The sequence below is a fragment of the Vicia villosa genome, linkage group LG4 (assembly GCF_029867415.1).
Source record: "Vicia villosa cultivar HV-30 ecotype Madison, WI linkage group LG4, Vvil1.0, whole genome shotgun sequence".
NCBI classification, from domain to species: domain Eukaryota; kingdom Viridiplantae; phylum Streptophyta; class Magnoliopsida; order Fabales; family Fabaceae; genus Vicia; species Vicia villosa.
In genome coordinates, this window is record NC_081183.1 from 37,048,696 (window position 1) to 37,055,599 (window position 6,904).

General features: G+C 32.6%; 1 long non-coding RNA gene across 1 annotated transcript; it reads right to left on the bottom strand.

The window, feature by feature from the left end:
• Nucleotides 1-677: 677 nt before the first annotated feature.
• Nucleotides 678-1,966, bottom strand: LOC131599065 (uncharacterized). Its single transcript, XR_009282529.1, has 3 exons — nt 1,919-1,966; nt 907-1,008; nt 678-791 (listed from the first exon to the last, which is right to left on the bottom strand). It is a non-coding gene; the product is annotated as an uncharacterized LOC131599065 (long non-coding RNA).
• Between the last annotated feature and the right edge of the window lie 4,938 nt (nt 1,967-6,904).

Below are 6,904 nucleotides of genomic sequence, written 5' to 3' on the forward strand. Positions count from 1 at the left end.
GAAATACACGTATTTCCTGCGGAATTACCTGCGGATTTTTGATAAATTTCCGCAGGAAACGTGTTTCCTGCGGATTTTCCTGCGGTATTATGTCCCCAGCTAAAACCTTCGTGGGTAATATTTTTCGCAGGTAATTCCGCAGGTAAATCCGCAGCTAATTCCGCAGGAAATAATTCGCAGATAAATCCACAGGTAAATCCGCAGCTAATTTCGCAGGTAAATCTGCAGAAAATGTATATCCGCAGGTAAATCCGTAGGAAATTTCTTTCTCAAATTAAAATAATTTTTTAATTTTAATAAACTTTTGAACCATTATATATATTTAAATAACTGTAATATAAAATAAAATTATAATTTTTAATTTAAATTAAACTTGAATTCATAGAACATAATTGGTAAGAAGTACTTACATAGTCATTACTAAAAATGATTCAAAAAATCAAGTTATTACTAATCATTTGTCAACCAACTTAAAAAGATAATACAATCCAAAAATAAGTCAAAATGAAAAAAAGTACAAATCAAAATTCATTACTAAGGTCTTCTTCATCTGTTTCATCGACGCCATCTTCATTTGTGTGATCACTTGAGGGTTTCTTTGATACAGAAACCAAAGTCTTAGATGCGGTTCCAAGACCAAATACCCTATTCCTTTTCTTCTTTCCAACCGACTCTACCCATATATCCAAATCAGGTGGCATTTCATTAGTTGGTTGATTATCAGCTCCGTCCTCTCCTGGAATAGTTGGATTCTGAGAAGAAATCTCCAACTTTTTCTGTTCAAATTTATCCTAAAAGAAAATTGAAAAATTAGTAAGGAATTAAATTTAATAAAAGTGATATTTTCCAAAAGACTTGTGTGCAGATTTGAAATTCAATCAAATTAACACTTCCCGAAATACTTACATATGTAGATTCAGCATGAACTCCAACCCAACTTTGATCCTTTTTCCGATGTGTGCGAAAATAGAACTCGGTCAATGATGGATCTGCATCCTTTTCCTTTCTCTACGAATTACAAAAGAAATAGAACTCAATAATTTTATCTATCAAAGTATATGATATTGATACAGTGAGACTTAACATGTGAAATTACACTCATATTCTCCAGTGTCTATTAAAATGATATTAAAATGACCCTGGTATTTTGTGTAATTGTAAAATATACACTAACTTCATCAGAGATATATTAAACCATTTCACCAAAACTTCAATCCAATGATTACATGTGAAATTAAAGCAGCAATTCCACACTTACATAAGGAAAACCATTCAAACCACCCTGAATCAGGAATCTGTCCCTTACTCAAACCAAAACATAACTTTTTCTAACCTCTTTTCAAGTGCCTTACAAGTGACCACATACACATCTGTGTGTGTCTGCTAAATTAATTTGTAGAGAAAACTTATAGAGTTTAAAAATTAGAAAATCTATTCAGAAAATGCCAGGGTACGTAACCATCAGAATTAATTGTTGAAGTAAATTTTAGACATTTCAAGCCTCTAAAAAATTAGTAGGTTTTCTTATCTGTGCATATAGCCCTTTAGTTTTCAAAGTTGAAACAAATATAATCACCAAGTCTTAAGAAAGACCTCTTTACTTTACAAATATAGCACATCTGTGTGACATTACTTTAACTCTGCCAAGTCTTAAGAAAGACCTCTTTACAGTGTAATGTGATCTCTTGTGAACAAAACAATATTTACAGCTCATATATAGTGTGCTACTATTAGTGTATGACTAATAATTTTCTCCTATTTCTTGGTGTCATATATCAACATTAAACTTTGTTGTCAATATGAAAAGAACATGTGTCATGTCTGAAAATACTAACTCAGCACATTTATTTCTTAACGTTAGTTTTTTTACTAGTATAATTATATAAAGGAAAGAAACAAAAAGAAACAGACAACTTACTGTTGAGTAGAAGAAGACAGATCTTAGAAGAAGATTATTGAAACACCCATCATGAAACAACCCATAGCTACCCACGGACTTAAACGCTTGCAAGAACACGCTCTCTTCTTTCAATGTAACTAAATGGAAACCAGCCCGCTCTACCTTTGCATTCCCCCTCGGCCCATCCATTGTTTGTCACCTGTTGAAAACACAACAAACATATTGAGGTGACAAGAAAATATGACCTTTTTTTTCTTTAAAAATGATGCTAAGCTAATAGATGGTGAAACACAACTACTTGAATTGGAACACACTAGATATATATCATAAATAGATGGGCAAACAAATCAATGATAACGTAATCATGTTACTCTGTATTAGGTTACCATGCTGTCTTAAGCTTAAACGCATCTTCACTAAAGATATAATGGAATAAATGATTTTTACTTGTGTTACTCCTGCATCAGTTTTGAAACTTTTTTTAACTTGTTTCCAACTCACAAGTGAAATGATGATTGAAATTACAAATCAATAACCCAAAAGAGATTGAGATAAGCCATCTTTGGTTCATTGAAGAAAACTATAGTTATACTCAAAATCAGTAAGCTACAAACCTTTCGAATGACAATATAATCACCAACAGATAGATTCAGCTCCACTTCGGATACAGCAGAGTATGGGAATAAAACCTGCATGAAGAGTAAATAAAAGTTACCAAGGAGAAAGCAGCCACTTGTTTTACAATTTTTAATATATATTTGACTCTGTGTATAAGAAAAGGTCTCTTAATAACCTCTCCTAAGAAGTAACCCATGCTATCCGTTGATCCATTATGTGTCTGAGAAGCATAAACATCATTCACTTCTTCATATGGTGGGGGTGGTGGCATGTTATTATCCACACTAGGAGTAGGAGGGGCTTCAATTCGTTGTCTTTCGGATATCATCTATCATTAATTCTGTTTAAGAATTTGGGGATTTCTTAGATAAGGTAGCTCTATAAAAGAGAATGGTCTAACTAAACTACATAAGCTAGTTCTGGAGATAGGGATTTCTTAAGCCTCACAAGAGCTATTTTTGCCATAACTCTAGTCGATGGTTCATTTTAAACAGTGCTAATTTGAAACCCCTAAGCTAACACTAAAAGCAAATATCTAAAAGGATGGTTCATGCAGAGATTAATTGCAAATAACACATGATAAATAAGTCAAAGATCGTGGAAAGATATATCTTACCTTCAAAGCTGCTTCAGTAGGCATTCCATGGGCAACAAACTTATGCTCCGACAAAACACTCCGGCATCAAATGAAGAGAAACAAGCTAGGGTTCATTCGGGAGGGTTCACTTCGATCGATGGTTGTACTTGTGAGTGTTCAGATTCTGAGAGAAGTTTTCCACAACTTTCTTAATAGATGTTTCCTGTGCCGCTAGTTAAAGCTTACAACAGAGTGAAATATATGAAATTGTCAACCTTTACGCCCTGTCAAATTCAAAGCACTCATGTGTAAAGAAAGATACTAAATGATGAGTCAAATAGAAACCTTAAAAGCCATAACTCTAAATCTAAGACATAAACTATTAAATGAACTTTCCAGCACTTGACCTTCTATCGATCCAGCCTGCAGTTTGAACAAATTCTCAGATGCATTCAAGAAATATCACACCTTCAATGAAATATACAGCTCTCTAAATAGTTCAAAATTTCCAAAATTCATAAAATTATCTTTCCCTAAACAAATAATATAATTCAACATTCCATCACCATAATAAAGCATATTAACTTTAAATAGATAAATATTTATTAAAGACCAAAAAGAAATGGTGAAATAAAAAAAATGAAATGATGGAAAAAATAAAAAACTCTATATAATAGTTGTCCTTACCAAGTAACAATACTGAAAAGGTAATTTTACTTCTTAAAACCAATAGATATTGCAACACATAAATACTTAAATCAAATATTGGCTAACATTTAACAAATTTTCTTTTAAAACTAAGCTAATGCAGAATCGTAAACATGTAAAATTGGAGAAAACAGAAACCAACATTATGAGGCTTTCATCACTTAACCATGAATTGTAAGGCAAACGGAGAGACTTTAATTGAGGGTATACTCCAAATTCCATCAACTAATCATAATTCACTACATTCTTACACCCAATGTTATCCATTTTGATATCACTAAGTGAAGGACATTTTCTAACCAATGTAAACAAAGTTGAATATGTGACAATAAAATTACGGAGACTTAGCGACAGCAAACCGACGAGATACGAAGACAGCTACAATACATGATTATCATTCAAAAACGAGACTTCGCGAAGATCCAAATGTGTAATAGATTGACACTTGGATAACAAACAAAATGGTCCTGCATAACTATAGTCCGTACAAGATCGAATAACAATCTTACTTAAAGGAAGACCTTCGATTGCAATAGAGTTCAGCATTTCATCCGAAATAGAGCAAAACGACATATCAATATAAGTTAAATCCTTTAAATTCATCAAGGAGTCAATCACCCCTGTAACTGGAACAACATGGGAATTGTCAAATACCTCAATTTTGGTGGTTTCTGCCTCATAATGTTGGTTTTTGTTTTCCCCAATACAAACAGGGTATTAGTTGCTGGAACCAAAAGCCAACTTAGTAAAGATGGGTGCTAGTAGTAACACTCTTCTTAACACACTAGTTTCAAAATATATTGTCTGATCAGTATGCTAGTGGGCATTCATTAGAAGCCGCAAGAGCACATTTCCACATATTATTCTTCTTTTTAATTATGGTCACTGGTGGAACCCAGACAAAACTATTAAGTCGTAGTATATGTTAAATCTCTAGTTTTTTAAATGCAAGTATATACTTCTCTAACAAAGATCCGCTGAAAATTTTTAATGCACGACACAGATAGCTTAGGATATACAGAGCCTACAACCAGTGTTATCAAATATCAGCTATGGCAAGATATACATTGCGGGTTTTGATTCTTAATAAAGGTGTGATTACTGTTTAGTCTTTCTAGAACATCAAAATAAAACCAAAACCAATTCAAAGTTCACTCCTTTCTTATGTAAACCCAATAACTTCGATTAACACTCATGTTAAGGACTTACAATTCGGATAAACAATGGTAAAAGATATCATGTTAAGGATCTACAATTAGAATGAACGGTGGAAAAGATATCATGTTAAGGATCTACAATTAGGATAAATGGTTACCTGGAGTCTGATGATAGTCAAATAAATGTACTCTGTGCTCTCTTTATTTGCATGAGAAACAGACCCCACAAGCTCCTAGAACACACAACATTAAACACTGAGTTTTGTTAACTGAGTTTTCACAAGCTCCTATTAACTGAGTTTTCACAAAAAGTATAAGGAAATAGTTATGGATTCTTATTTCACAAAAATGCATACATTAAACACTGCTTATTGTTACAGTAGTGTAAAATGGGACTCTATAAACCTCGAACACCCTTCAACACTTGAAACCCTAGCTATGGAAACTGAAACTCTTATAACATTCACGATTTCAATTGATTTTTAGGTTAAACCATAACTTGAGAGAGGACCAATCTGAAGATTTCTATAATGAGAAAGAAGTGTATCTAATGTCGAGAGAATACCTGAGTTGAAATGTGAAGATGAAGAAGACGACGGCGAAATCGTGCTCCGGTGAGGTTGCTGCAACAAAACACCGACGAAAATGCGGTGATGGGCCGGCTACGACCATGGCGAGGTTGCGGCGAAGAACGTTGAGTTTTGAGGTTTACGTTTTTGAGCAGTAACAAGGTTTTTGAGTCTTAACGTTTTTTAGTCTTAGTTTTATCAAATATAATTTCTTTCCAACTTTTTTTTAGTTTTTTAATTTTATTTTTAAAAAACTTTGATACCTATTGTTTTTTTATATAGTTTTTTTTTATTTTATTTTTTAAAAACTATTATACCTATTATTAAAAATTTGCATACCATTTATTTGTTTTATTAAAAATTAAGATTAAAATTAAGATTAAAAAATTAAAATTAAAAATTAACTAAAATATATTATAAAAATAATTAATAACATAGAAAAAATTATGATTAAAAACAAAAATTAAACTAAATAAAAAAACACCATAAAAATAATTAATAAAAGAGAAAAAATAATGATTAATATTTTTTATAAATTAAAATATTGAAATATGTTAAATTCGCAGGTAAATTCGCAGGAACATTTTCTGCGGATTTACCTGCGGATTTTGTGTTACAGTTGGGTTTATTAAGATAGATACTCGCAGGAAATTCCGCAGGTAGTTTTCCTGCGAAATTACCTGCGGAATTCGTATTTTTTGTTAGATATTTTATTTAAAATATTTATTTCGCAGCAAAATCCGCAGGTATTCCTGCGGAATTTGCTTCCAATACTTAATCCGCAGGAAACTTCTTTTATTTAGGAAAATCCCAGTAAAATCCGCAGGTAAACCTGCGGAATAAATTCCGCAGGAAATTCCGCAGGTAACTCGAGTATTTCTAGTAGTGATAACTAAATATATTATGCCTACGGCTCAAAATCCGTAACTATAGTCTATAATGACAGAGAAAATGTGTCATTCACTACTAGAAATACTCTATTTTCCTGCGGATTTACCTGCGGATTTAGGCTTAATTTCCGCAGGAAACACGTTTGCTGCGGTTTTTCCTGCGGATTTTCGTCCCCAGCTAAAACCTTCGTGGGTAATATTTTCGGCAGGAAGTTCCGCAGGTAATTCTGCAGAAAAATCCGCAGGAAAATATCCGCAGATAAATCCGCTATAAATTCCGCTGGTAAGCTCGCAGGTAAATCCCCAGGAATTTATATTCTGCAGCAAAATCCGCAGGTAATGTACTTCTAAAATTAAAAAAATAAATCTAATTTTTTATGCTCCCCTAACGGTATACATCAAAATACATCAATCTATCATTACAATTACTAAAATACATCATTATTGACAAATAGTAGAATCAACATAAGAAACAACTAAGGGCG